Raw genomic sequence first — 15,207 nt, 5'->3', positions numbered from 1 at the left:
ACTGCAGTCTTTTTCATTTGCTCAAAAGTGATCCTGGTATTAGTTCCCTTTCCTGAGATGTCTCTGTGAGTCTTGATAGCTGAAATTACATGTTTAACTTAAAATCTTAATTAGCAAAGTACAGAAAACTGCTATGAGGTCCCATAAGTTTGTAATACAACTAATTTCACCAGAGATTTGTAATATCTATCCAAAGAAAATGACACTTTAAGATCATTTATAAGAATAATTAAGTCCATAGAAAACCATGAGGATTAAAAGACATCATTCATAAGTCAATATGTAACATACACATAATGTTCATAGTTAACAATAAATATGTAATATACAGGTATGTATCAATTACTAAATCAAAATCACAAACACATAAAAAACTAAACGGAAAGATACAGGAATTAGCATAAAATTATTCAAACTTTTTAATACTTCCTCAGACCTATACTTTCAATTAGGGTAAGTGAAATGCTTCCATTTAAAAAACAAAAATGTATTTTAAGGGAAAGAGAGCTCTGGCTGTGAAAGAATTATAAAAGTGTTAAAATAACAACAGCATTTTCACAATGCTTTACTGCAGTGTGGGAAAACACTACAATGAATCCAGATGTTTTTATAAAAGTCAAAATCAGAGAGCCCATACTAGCAAAAAAAATATAGTTTAAAGGGGAAAACTATTAATATTTAATAAAAGTCAACAAGAGAGTGGTTGTTTTAAAAGTTTCAATAAATGCCTAAAGAGACAATCGAGTAAAATTAGGATAATAAAACATTATCCAAAAATAACACATCCACAGGAAGAAATTTTGCTTAAACCATACATCAATAGATTTATTGTTTTCCTTAAATAGTACATGTTGTGTCGCTTTGAGAAAAAAGCCACCTTAACCCTGGGACTGAATATGCGCTTATCTACTAAGCATATCTGGAAAATAAAACACATGTAGAAAGTATTTTTAAAGTCATTTTCCTCTGACTTTCTGTGGCTGCTCTGCCCCCAGCTGAGATGGTCCTCAGCTTCCTCCTGTTGCAGCTGCTCCTCCTCCATTTGGCTTTAATCAGGTGCAGAGCAGGAACTCTGCATCCTGTTGCTTCACTCTGATTAGGAGGAGTCAAATTCTACAAATCGGCATGTTTCTGCTTGCAGTGATTCTATTTGATGAATCATTTGCTTTTAAGTATTTGAAAAAAAAGGCCATTAGTGAAACAGCAGCTCAACTTGTTGCTAGTTTCTGGTCTATTTATAATCGGCCACTCCAAAGAGCCAAATGTTGAACCTCTTCATCGACTGAGCATAAAACCTAGACACTCAACAGAATGGATATAAAGGCTCTCTAAAATAAAAGCAGGAGTCACCAATAGCTAAAAATTAAACTTAAGTGGTTTAATACTATTAAAATAGAAAATTAACAAACCAACTCACTTACCTTTTTCCTAACTACCAAGAAACATGAAATTATCTAAGTGTCCAAAGCAAATTGAATCAACTATTATCAACTATAAACACAAGGTTAAGGATACAAGTAAAAAATGATCAGGCAAAATATTTATGGTTTTCTTCATCTTCGTCTTCTCTTTACCTCAATTTATAAAACCCAATTTTTCAGCTAAAGATAAGCTAATTCCCAATTCATGTAGATTATGATTTTTGTTTGTTGGTTGAGACAGGTTTTTCTGTGTAACTACCCTGGCTGGAAACCACTTTGTAAACTGGGCTATCATTGAACTCATAAAGTTCTACCTGCCTCTGCCTCCAGCATGCTGGGATCAAAGACCTGCCTTTGGGACCACTAGGCCTGCCTTATAGATTATGATTTTTAAAACTATACATCTGGATTCAGTGGATTTTGCAGCTATATCCATTAATAACAATGTCCCATGTAAGCTCCCATCTTCACTACCCACAGAAATGCTGCTCCACAATACCACAGAACCTTCAGTGTTCCAGCCAACAGACGAGGTGACAATTACAATACACATGCCTCCAACTGAAAACTAGACTTCATTAGAAGGCAGTCTAGATTAAAATAATGTCAGGATTTTATAGTTTTTCAAAGATTTATTTTATGTGCATCATTGTTTGTCTGCATATACAAGAGCACCATTAAGAGTGCAATGACTATGGAGGCAATAAGAGAGTACCAGATCCCCTGGAGCTGGGGTTACAGATAGTTATAAGCCTCCATGTGAATGTTGGAAATGGAACCTGGGTCCTCTGCAAAGGCATCAAATGATCTTAAGCAGTGAGCCATCTCTCCAGCCCCAGCGATCATTAATTTTTTTAGAACATAATATTGCAGCAGATAGGAGGTACTGTATAGAGTCACAGCTAGTGAAAACACAGAGAATAAGTGACTGTGGGGTGCCCAGCTCTAACAGATACAAGCCAAACTGAATTTCTAAGGCTCAGGGAACATCATGAAAGATGAGACAGAAAGATTCTAAGAGCCAGAGGGTCAGATGTCTGCTCTAAGATAGTATCCTCTAGACCTTGAAGGGATGCTATACCCATGAAATCTCAATGATATGGTTACAAAACAAGACCTGCATAAGATAAGACAATGCCTAGTGACATGCCAATATGGATAGGGGAAATTTCACAAGAACCTACTCCTAGAGGAAAAGCTACAGACAATCAACGGCTGCTGAGAAAGGGGAAATCAGTTTTCTCTAGGGACAAGCTGATTAATAGATTAACCAAACCCAACTAGACAGCCCCAAACATGTCTATCATGTCTACAGAAGAGTAGCCACAACACTAAATGAGCTCAGTGAGAGTGGGGGATGGAAATACTATAAATATGAGATTTGTATAGAAAATATTTTTAAAACATATTTTTAAAGGAAAGGAGAAATCACAAATAAAACTCACTTATCAAATCTACTACTAACAATAGACACTATAAAGTAAAATCTACCACTCACTTAACAGTATAAAATTTAACTTCTTAGCTATCCAATATTTGTCAAGTATTGCTCTATACCACAGAGAAAGAAATTTAAACGAAAAGATACATTTTACCATTTCATACTATTAACTGTGTATCTGACTAAAATGAAGACATGTCATTCCAAGAAGACACTAAGATCTTATTTTATTTACATGTAGTAATGTTGGCATCTGTAATATTTAAGCATCTTAACTATGAAACATTAAAATTTAGAGCACACAAAAAGACAAACCCCAAATGCTAGCAAGTTGAAGCTACGTAACTATTTAGACCAGTATCTCTCTACCTGTGGGTTCAATGATGCTGTCACAGGATTTGCATATCAGATATCCTCCTACATATCAGATAATTATATTGCCATTCATAACAGTAGCAAAATTACAGTTGTAAATTAGCAATAAAAATAATTTTATGTTGGGAGTCACCACAACACAAGGAACTGTATTAAAGGGTTATAGTATTAGGAAGGTTGAGAACACTGACTTTGAGACTTTTAAAACTGTGTGGGTGATTGCTGTTGCTCTTGGCTATTCACCAGAATTATATAAGAAACTATTTATTGACGACAGATACATCACTCACTTAAGTTGCAGTATATAGGGAAATCATCTAGAACTGATCTAGAAGCAAGCTGGAAATGTCCTTCTTGCTGGCTAGCTTTAACATTACTAGAAGCTGCTACACAGGCTACTTGAATAATTGTCATTAATTATCTTACTCAGCTATGGACACTGAGTGCTACATTAACAACTTTCTAAGCAAGATATGCCCACAAACTCAGCATTAGAATTTTGGCAGTAACCAACCATTCTTTAGATTTTATTTGAGGACTACTCTACTGGAGGGAATTCTGGCAGGTGCTGTAAAAATATTCAAGTATTCATGGCTAGAGAGGTCAGGATCTAGGGCAGGGTTTCTACTGTTGTTTTGCTACACTAGACAAGGAGTCAAACTACCTTGTCCAAACTATCACAAAATATTTATGCTCATACCCATAGACAAGTTCTGTTGTCAGCCTTGATGGGAGACACTTCCTTTTGTAGTGTTGGTCATATATGCAGAGAATCATATGCTCAAGATACTGAGAATAAGTGACAAGTGCTCAGTCAAAAATAGGATATCTATACCACTCCTAAGCAACAGGGATACTGTGAAGGGGGTAGAAATAAGGGAAGTGTTTGATGATAGTTTATACTGACCCTGTACAAAACTGAGTCTATCAACAGGGGACCAAGTAGCTATTAATAGATTATGAGGAAGGGTCTGCCTTTAGTTTAGTCACTGTTTGGTCTAGCATGCTCTGGTATAGAATTGCACATTCATGTTCACATCAACAGGCCTTGTCAAACTCAATAGGTTACAAAATAAAAAGACAGGAATGTAGGGAAGGAACCAGTAGGAAGGGGAGGGAGTTAACTTGGGTAGGTGGAGGAGTGAAGAATAATCAAAGAGCATTTTGCACATATATAAAATTGTCAAAGAATAAACTCATTAAAGACTATGTTTAACCTAATATCATATGATTAGAATGATTCTTAAAACCATTTAGAATTGTTTCCTATAAGCTATTTCCTCTAATATGCAGATCCTGGGTCTCATTGTTGAGAAAAACCAGATGTTTGGGTAAGGGTCATATAATCTCAGTAATAGGTTAACAAACTGTGCTCCTAGAAGTTCTTGAGACACTTGCTAAAAACCTGATTTGGCTTTTACTCAACACCCTACTAAAAACTATTCTCAACTCACAGGCAAACTACACAATCACATATACACATTTACACTCTTAGATTTAAAAAAGTAAGAAAAAGTCTTAAAAAGAAAAGAGGCTATTTATAAAGGATAAAAATTATACTAGTAGCCAAAAAAACAAGAGATAGAATATTTTCATTTGCTTAAAAATTAACAATTTAAAAATTTTTCAACTAGCGAAGTACAATTTCAAGGTTATAGAGACATAAAAATATTTTCATACAAAAGCAGAGCCTATAATTCAGATACTCAAATAAATCATCATAAAGAAAAAAATTTGCAAAGAAGAGATCCTAACTAAAAAGGAAGAACTAGACTGAAGAAGAAATGGTGATAAAACTAGTAACTACATGCAATCATGGTAAATATCAGCCATGTTGAAAATGATGCAAGACAAAAGCACAACGAATCTGGAAACCAGGCACACAGAGGAATTGCATTACTGAAAAGAAACTGAGATATGGATGCCTGATCAAAGGATAAACATTTTGAGTAGAAAACTATTAATTTGATTTAAATTTCATGATGCATGTTTAAATTAAGCATAAAAACAAAAAGAATATATACACTATAAGTTCTGAAATAGAATCTGTGGGACAAGATATAAAACGCAAAGCAGCTATAGCTAAGAAACATGAAAAATATGAAAAGAAAAAACAAAAATACAAACTTCCAATATTGAAATAAGCAGATCATATGTAAAAAAACCGAATAAATACAAATAAACTAACTCATTATAAAAATTAAAGAAACTAAACTGAACTTGAAATCTATAAATTAGAATATTCATAAATATTTAAAATTATTAAAATAAAAAGTTATTTGAGATAACTATTTTTTGAGTGTGCAGTGAAAGCACTAGTGCTGAATAACTTATGAGGTGAATTTTAAAAATGAAAACAAGCTAACCTTACTCAACCATTTAGAAGCTGACTTTCCTGTCCCAATGTGTTTTTGGTTTAAAAGGAAGATGCAATCGGGTTTTGTGGTATATACCTCTAATCCCAGCACATGCGGTTGTAGCAAGAGCATTTCAGTATTTGAGTCAGTCTTGGCTACAGATGAGATCCAGAGCAGCCTGAGCTACAGGCACTCTAACAATCAAATGTTCCAGTATTGACGACAACAACAAAAAAATCAAATCCTAGAAAAAAACACCCAGCAAAAGATGTGGTAATCATATGAGAAAATAAATAAGCTCACAAAGATAATGAGACAATGTAATGCTCTGAGAGAATATGATCTTCAATGCAGTTATGTAGAAACATACTAAAGTAAGTGATTACAGCATCCAGGAGACAAAGAAATAGAATAAAACAGCCCAAGGGAATCAGAAGAGATTAAAATTAATCTTAAAATCATAGTACATTTTGATCAAATTTTCAGTTTATTATATTTTAAACGTGGAAGGCTGCCACTAAAAACTGTTCAAAAACCAAAGAAAGTCAGAAGCACCACCCAGTTCTGGGCCACTGACACCTCTGGGCTGATGACCAAGTGGCTCTCTTTATCTCAAGGTGTAGAAAGTGTCCCACCCAAGGTTTCTCACTTCACACCCAGAGGCTGCACAGGGCCCTAGTACCCAGGCATTCACCTTCACTCCCCATCCTGGGCCCCATCTGTCCTGCTTCCCAGCCCTATGATAACACCTTTAGTGTGCACAATGAACTAATGAAGTAGAAAATAAAGATGAGTGATCTTTTTCAAACATAAAAGTCAAGTAAAAAGGCCTTTGCAATTTATAAGTCAGACAAATTTTAAGCCACAAATCTTTTTTTCTTAGCAGATAAGAACATTATTTTCAAAACCCTCAGCATCTGAGAGGTCAGTTTTATTTTCTTTCACTGACAACAAATGCAAACTTATTACGAGTATCATTTTTTATCTTTGTACAATTTGTATATGCCATCAGCAAAACATATAACTTTAGCATCAATGTTTTTTTCACTACTCATAATTTCACATTGAAATTATTTCCTAGGAATTTTTCCCAGTGACTAGTTTGAAAGCATGGTCAAATGAACTTCACAGGAGTAAATGGTATAGTGCCTAGTGGTCATGCCTCAATTAGTTACTGTGCAATACAAATGGCATGTTTTAATTGTTTCATTGAATATTGTCTACATGAAGAGCTTTATACTAATTCTGAGATGTTATTAGGAAATAGGACCATGCAGACTGTTAATATAGCTCATCATAGGCTTGAGGACCTGAGCTCAATCCCTAGAATCCATGTCAGAGTAGGAGACAAAAGGCTCTAGGAAGTTGTTCTCTGAAATATATAAATAAACTTTTATAATATATTGGGAATAAGGTAAGCAAAATTTTCCAAGTATGGATATAGATCATATAAGATATAAGATAATACTAAAATCAAAGAAAACATATCAAAAAATTCCCTAGTTTTCTAGAGTACATATTGAATAAAAACATAAGCAAAACTACAATGGTAAACTAAGAGGCAGAACAGGAGAATATAACATTAAAACTAGAGGCCAGTCTAAATGGATTCCTCAGGAAGGTATGCTACATCCTACATTGAAGGGTGAGGCCTTCCCAGCAGTGGAGAGCAGCAGGATACTGGGCAGCTTGGCTGCAGACTCTTAAGGACACAGGCAGAGAGGAGGAGGAGGAGGAGGAGGAGGAGGAGGAGGAGGAGGAGGAGGAGGAGGAGGAGGAGGAGGAGGAGGAGGAGGACAACGACGACCAGGACAAGGAGGAGAATGACCAGGACAAGGAGGAGGAGGACGAGGACGAGGAGGAGGACCAGGACAAGGAGGAGGAGGACGAGGAGGGGGGGGGAGGAGGAGGAGGAGGAGGAGGAGGAGGAGGAGGAGGAGGAGGAGGAGGAGGAGGAAGTGGCTAAATATGAAGAAAGCCTTCGACAGCCAAAACGCTCTGAATTTTATGTCTAATTACTTTTCCTTTACATTTACTATTTCCTTGACAGCCTTGAAGGGGACTATGGGGTACGTGGCTGGAAAAGACTATTTTTACTGTTTAAGATTCAAAGAAATGGAATAAGAAGCTCTTATAAGAATATTCAGATCCAGGGAAAACTGTGAAAGAGGAATTCTAACATCATAGTAGGAAATTTATATTTGACTAAGTAGGCAGAATAACAAAATTTACTGGCCTCTGAGCACAGAAATTAAGAAGTGAGAATTCCCTAGAAACAAAAGTAAGGAGACAGGAAAGAAAGAACATGGCAGGTACTGGAAAATAGTGTAAGAGGTTATTGTGTATATTTCATACATTTACAAATAAAGTTTTCTTATTAAAGATAGATTTAAAATGAAAAGTACAAAGTCTAGAAATTGGAAAACAGAAACGTGTAGAAAACTACCATTCAGTTGCAGCAGTCCCATGGCTTTCTCTCACAGAGGGCACATAAATTACCACTAGAGTCCTTTTCTACATGTGATTCATTCTATCAAAAGCCTAATCTCTGTGATTCTTTGATCACAGGTTATAAAAAGCTTCAAATCATTACAGAAATACAAATTTCTAGAAAAGAGCATGCTTAAAGGCAGCTATTATAAAAAGTCTACTTCAAGAAAGTCTAACTTATAAGAAAATATCTTAAGTAATTTAATACATCTTGGTTTTGATTTTTTATTTTAGAAACTTTTAAGTATAAAGATATTTTCATCCAGGTCAACAGTTTAAGTCTGTCTAGAACAATTACTAAAGATTAGCTTGCTTAGCATCCTGAGGTGGATTCAGAACACCCTTCAAGAGGAAAAGATCACTTAATTGAAGTTAAACATGTTTCAGGTTTCTGAGTGGGCAAAAGGTAAACATAGTTTTATATCCCAAATCATTTACCCTATGATTATCTCAACTACCAGAACACTAAAATCAATTTCACTGTACTTTCATTTATGCTTTATAATGGGAAAAAATGACACAATTCCAAATTTAATTAACCAAAACAAAAATTCCTAGGATACCCCATGCAATTCTGAGTGGACTAAACAATACATCTTAGCCACTCAGGACAAAAGGTCATTTGGAAGGGATGTGCCTTTAAGGGCTTACAAAGGCTTCGTCTCCAGCACTGTAATGAAAAAGGAAGCACATCTCAGTGGAGGAAGGATGCCCACTTTAAATAAGGAAATGGGTCTGCAGGATGCACACACACTGCTTTCTGTCAATGATAAGCACAGTCTGCAAACCCAGCCCCAGACAGCTTGAGCTTTTATGCAGAAGACCCACAGAGCGCGCCTAAAGTAAACAAACGACAAGCAATGTGTCCGCTCACCGTTTTATTAAATGATTTATGTGTTCATAACAGGGGCTAGTAAATACTGAGGGCTGTGTTCCAGTTAAGAGCTGTAATTACTTGTGTGATGACTCTATGCCAGATCAACGCCAATAATGTTTTGGAGAGAAGCATACTTTAAAGTTTATGAGGATAATTATGCAAGATAAATGGCTTTGCTGAGCTTAAAAAAAAAAAAAACAGGGAAACAAGAAAGCAGAGATTCCCTAAGACTTTTACCCTAATTTAAGAAACTAGCCTATGAACTGTAAAGCGTTTTATTAAAGTTTAAGACAGAACAGATCTGATATCTGAAAAAAATACTCATTTTGTTTAAATTTGACAATCACCTTTTGGCTTCCTCCACCAATGTCTATCTATACCACTTCCTCTTGTATACAAACACATACTTTCCTCAGATGTTTTTCACCTACAATAAATCCCAATCATTATTTAATTGCTTGGTGATGACTGTTCTCTGACTCACTGCATTTCTACTCAGTGCATAGAGAATTACCACACAACTAAAGAGACACTGGAGCAGGTACACTGTGGTTCCGGCAAAAACCCACTGGAATCTGGGCAGAGTGCTGGTATTCCCAGAAAAAACTGCCTCTGTGATGAAGGAGCACAGTTCATGAACTTATCTATCACACTTGTCAGTGTCCATGGCAAACATTATTAATTATGAAAGACTATTCATTCTGAAAGATTTATATCAAGCATGGCTCTTACTATGAAATAATTTTAATTGTGTTCTGGGGAAATCTATGACCAACTTGGGTTGGTCTACAAAATAACTGCACATACACTCACAGAGTTCCACTATGACAGCTCAAAGAAAGAGAGCTCACCTTAAAACATTTACCTATAATTGAGAGAGGAGCATATTTTTTAAAAGGTGATTCTCATTAAAAAGTAATTTAACGGATATTTCAAATTATATATTAAAAGTATATGAAATACTATTCGCTCTACATGGTAAGCTCTTATAGGAATTTTACCCTGGTCCTAATCTCACCCTGTACTGTAATACAGATGACCTGCCTTCTATCACACCATTAAACTGTCTTTCTCCCTGAGATGGCAAGGATAATGTGCTATGGGCACAGTACAGACAGGTACCTTGAAGGAGACAGGTGCTCATCTGAACATCTAGACAGAGCCATGAGACTCTCAAAGGGACCTATGAACAGGAGCCACAGCCTGCCCCTGAAGGTTGCTGTCCCATTCTTCCATGAGATCCTAAACCTTACATCAGGCCTCCTTTAAAAAATTGTTTCAAAAATGGAAGTGAACAAGAATAAATGTATATTCAATTTTTAAAAGTATGTTGAGTGTATAGTATGAGAGTATCTGTCCAGTTTCTAAAGTTAGAACTGAGGCAAATGTTAATGTAGTGCTCTTCAGCACCTGAAGAGTATTCTTATTTTAGCATCTGACAAGGTGTAGGGAGCGCTAAGAGGGGACACACAATGTCAACTGATCCATTTTCTATTATATATGGACCTTGCTCCATATAGAAAATGAATATAAAATGGCCTGCTTAAGTTTCCCAAGAATTTGCAGCAAACAATTTGCACAACTGACTTGACCACTGTAAGCCTTGGGACCTAACTCCTCTCTGGGGATCAATGACATGTCTACCACAAAGAATTTATAAGACTCACTACAACCATTCCTTTGCAACTGTTATTTTTAATGGTGAAGGAGATAAATAAATAAATAAATAAATATTAAAAATAGTACGCTTGACAAAATATGTACTGGCAGCAAACAAGACCATGTGCATTAGACAAACATAGTAAAATTATTATAAAGTGGTTCACTAAAATGTGAGTATACTTTAAGTCAAAGCACATTGCTAAGAGATGTGGTGGTATACATCCCACTTTTCACTACAATGGGAAAAGCCAAAGATGTGAGTATTACAGTTAGGATGCAACTTGAATACAATAACAGAGTTTTTCCAATTGCGTTATTATAAACAAAATCAATTATTACTGTGTCAACTCTCTCACACGTAAAAATGATCATATTACTCTCTATGCCAGGCTTGAAATTCAAATGCCTTTGGGGCCAAGCATGTAATATAAGTAAGTGAAACAAGCCAGGTGCTGGCTATGCTACACTCGATGTTCTCTGCTCTAATGTGCATAAAGGGACCTCCTGTTAAAATACATCTCCTGAGAGCAGATGTTGGTGAGGCCTACAATTCTGTATTTCTGAGAAGTTCCACAGACAGAGAAGGTCACGAGCTCTACATCGGACATTCACTCACTTAGTCCATTTCTCAACCTTTCTTAGTTACTGAAGGAAACTAACAAATAAAGAGACCCACTTCACTAGGATTAGCAGAAAGGGAAGCATTCACTAGGACAAGCAAATGAATAGTTTAACCTAATACTGAGGATCTGAAAAAAAAATCAGGCGGAAGTGTGTGTTAGAATGAAAGATGGGACAAATTTAGGTGGGTGCCACAAGAACATCTTCCTGAGAATGCAAGAGTTGACTGCCTGGAAAACTTTGCAGACTTTCTGGAAAAGGCAAACACTTAATGCTGTAGGGTATAGAGCAAGTTTTTCATTTTACCACCAATTAACCTTCTCTATTCTTTAATATTTGCATTTCTCAAAAGAAAAGGTGGCTCTGTTGACATGTAAGAATATAAACTCCAAAGAGTGCTCTAGGGATAAAAGATCCTTCTGAAAGTTTATTTCTTTGGAGATAAATCACCAGGGTTTATTGATATAGCTTTTATTGCATCATATATACTATTCTGTGCCTAAATTCGATGACTCAGAGGCAAATGTACGAAGGGGTAGCTACTAAACCAAGTCACATGTTAGGGTCTTGGGTGGATTTAATCACATACAGATTCCTGGACTCTGCTGTTAGTGAGTCTCTTTAAGAAGCCCTGAAACTGAGAAGGATATTTTTTGGTTTTTTGTTTGTCTTGATTTTTGGTTTTGTTTGACAAATGCCAAGATGAATCTAATACAATCTATCTGCTAGCAAGTGCATCACTATTATTAATGTGAAGTGGAACACATAGTCATAAAGCTTTTTTTCTTTTATCAACTCATACTTTAATTCTGAAGTATAAGAGCATACATGATATATCCAAATCTCTGTCTATTCATATACATAAGAATACATGGCTCAAAAGCACATTCTATCCTGGTGTGATGGTTCAAACCTAAAATTCTGGCACTCAGGAGGGTCATTACCTCTTGAAATGTCATGAATATATGGGTTAGTCGTCTGGCCTATGTAATGAGTTCCTGGTCACTCTAGGCTACAGAGTGACAACTTCAAAACACCGTCCCAAAATATGAAAAGAAAAGAAAAAGAAAAGCATGAACTTTTGAATAAGCTATTGTGAAACATGTCACTGAATGTTTCCTTAAAAATACACATATGTGCTGATTAGATTTTTGTCAACTTAGGAGAGACTGGCATCATCTGGTCATCTTGGAAGAGGGAACCTTAAACAGGAAATGCGCCCAGTAGACTGGCTTGTAGGCAAGTATGCGAGGTATTCTCTTGATTAGTGACTGATGTGGGAGGATGGAGCTCACTGTGGGCAGTGTCACCCTGGGCAGGCAGCCCTTGGTTGTATAAAAAAATTAAACTAAGTGAGCCATGAGAACAAGCTAGTAAGCAGCAGTCCACCACAGTGGTCTCTGCCTTAATTCCTGCCTGAGTACCTGCCCTAATTTCCCTCAATGACGGACTATTACATACAAGTGTCAGAAAAATCCCTTTGGGCAAATTGCATTTGGTCACAGTATAAAGCAAACCAGGACAATAATATATATGCATGCATACACATATATGCTAATTTTAAATGAATTTATATTCGTTCAGGTGATAACACTCCAATCCACAATATGAGGCATGAGACTCTTGTCTTCAAGTTTGTGGTCAATATTGTTGAAGAGATGCCCAAAATAATAAAGGCCATTGCTGCCGTCCTTTGTTCTCTTGGAACTTGAAAGTAAGACCCACATACTCAAGGCACCACAGACTTTGAACACAGACTTGGAGGAATCTAGCTAGAACTGATGTGGATGTCCCAGCTGTGCCCTTAGTAATCCAAAAGTGCTATGCAAACTGCCGTGAGGAAAAGTAATTAAGAGCCATCCCCAACTATAAAAGCTACAGACCACAGCCGTGACCAGAATCACAAGACAAGCCAAAAATGCAGTAGTGGCACTTATAACTTAGGGTCAACTCAGGAGGAAGGAATTCATGCCCAGTACTGTAAGAAAGCCCACTCTCTATGGCCGCCCAGGCTAGGCTTCACTAAACCAGTGGAATCTCTGACTGCAGTTTAAATAGACAAGTATAAGGCTCGCCGTTATAAAAAAAAAAGAAGAAGCTTCTTTTTACAACAGCTACCATTTCAAAAAGTCATTTACTCATTAAAATTGCAGAAAAGAAAGGATGAAAGGGGGGCTACCCACAATAAGTACAACTACAAGACAATTGTTACATGTAAGGTTCAGGAAGCAGCACAAAGGAAGGGAAAAAAATTTTGAGAGAATCAAGACGACCAGGATGTCTGCTACAAGACAACATCTTCTATATATGATAGAAAAGTTGCACCCATGAACTCTCAGAAATATATTTACCCAACAAGACCCTCACAATATCAACAGCAGTTAATATGCCAATGTGTCAAATTCTGAGAATAGCTATAGGCCATTAATAGCTTCAGACAGTTTTTCCCAGGGATGAGTACTGTAATACATTATCCATTCCCAAGTGATTAGAAGCAAGCCAAACAAATGCAACTCCCCATGCTGCAATATATATATATATATATATGTATATATATATACATATAAATATATATATACATACATACACACACATACACACACACACACTTGTGTGTATCTGTGTGTAAAATTGAAGAACATGAATTTGAGAGGTGGGAGAGATTAAGTGGTAGTAATTATATAATGCATTTTCATATATAAAATTCTCAACAAATTTTAATTACTTTTTTTAGGTTTTAATTTTATTTATTTTTATTTTTTTATTCGATATATTTTTTATTTACATTGCAAATGATTTCCCCTTTTCTGGCTTCCCACTCCCCGAAAGTCCCAAAAGCCCTCTTCCCTTCCCCTGTTCCAGCCTCCACCCCTTCCCACTTCCCTATTCTGGTATTGCCCTATACTTCTACACTGAGTCTTTCCAGAACCAGGGGCAACTCCTCCATTCTTCTTGTACATTATTTGATGTGTGGATTATGTTTTGGGTATTCCAATTTTCTAGGCTAATATCCACTTATCAGTGAGTGCATACCATGATTGATCTGTTGAGACTGGGTTACCTCACTTAGTTTGATGTTCTCCAGCTCCATCCATTTGTCTAAGAATTTCATGAATTCATGTTTCTAATGGCTGAATAGTAAGTATTCCATTGTGTATGTATACCACATTTTTTGTATCCATTCCTCCGTTGAGGGATACCTGGGTTCTTTCCAGCTTCTGGCTATTATAAATAGAGCTGCTATGAACATAGTGGAACACGTATCCTTATTACATGCTGGGGAATCTTCTGGATATATGCCCAGGAGTGGTATAGCAGGATCCTCCAGAAGTGACGTGCCCAGTTTTCTGAGGAACTGCCAGACTGATTTCCACAGTGGTTGTACCAATTTGCAACCCCACCAGCAGTGGAGGAGTGTTCATTTTTATAAGGCCATGAAATACCAAATACTGGAAAGACAGCTAAAATTAAGGTCCACTTGACAGGCAGTATGAAAGCCTAATACCATAAAATTTCCTAAAATATACAAATATATGAAGGCGATCTAAATGAAATTGTCAAATACTGGGGAAACAAAAACACCAACTGGCCATCACTTGTCACCATTGCAGCTTCCAATACCAGGACTGGGTTATATCTAATTGACCTGTTGGAAAAGGGGTCCCATGGAAATCCCCAAACAACACAGGCTGTTGCCAAGACTATAGGTTGCTTGCCACAAAATGACAGCAAGGACCTTTTGCTGAAAACAACATCCACACGACTTATTGTTGAGGTCCAACTCATAGAGGTCCAGCATCTCCTATGTTCTAGAGTCTTTGGCATGGGAAGGTACTCTGCAAGCTATCTAAAGAGAAGTGTATACACCAGTCTAGCCACTCTGACCTACAATGCTGTCCTGCCTGAAAAAATTGCTAGGGCAACAGTGTCACAATGCTGTGGGAGCAACCAACCAATATCTGA

General features: G+C 36.6%; 1 protein-coding gene across 1 annotated transcript in view; it reads right to left on the bottom strand.

Moving 5' to 3' along the window:
• The window catches only part of Gmds (GDP-mannose 4,6-dehydratase), a 579,810-nt gene that overhangs the window by 386,607 nt on the left and 177,996 nt on the right, over window positions 1-15,207 (bottom strand). The window lies entirely within an intron of this gene.

This window comes from Apodemus sylvaticus, chromosome 14 (genome assembly GCF_947179515.1).
Source record: "Apodemus sylvaticus chromosome 14, mApoSyl1.1, whole genome shotgun sequence".
NCBI lineage: Eukaryota > Metazoa > Chordata > Mammalia > Rodentia > Muridae > Apodemus > Apodemus sylvaticus.
Note: the sequence above shows the minus strand (reverse complement) of the source record. Positions and strands in the feature narration are given on the sequence as shown.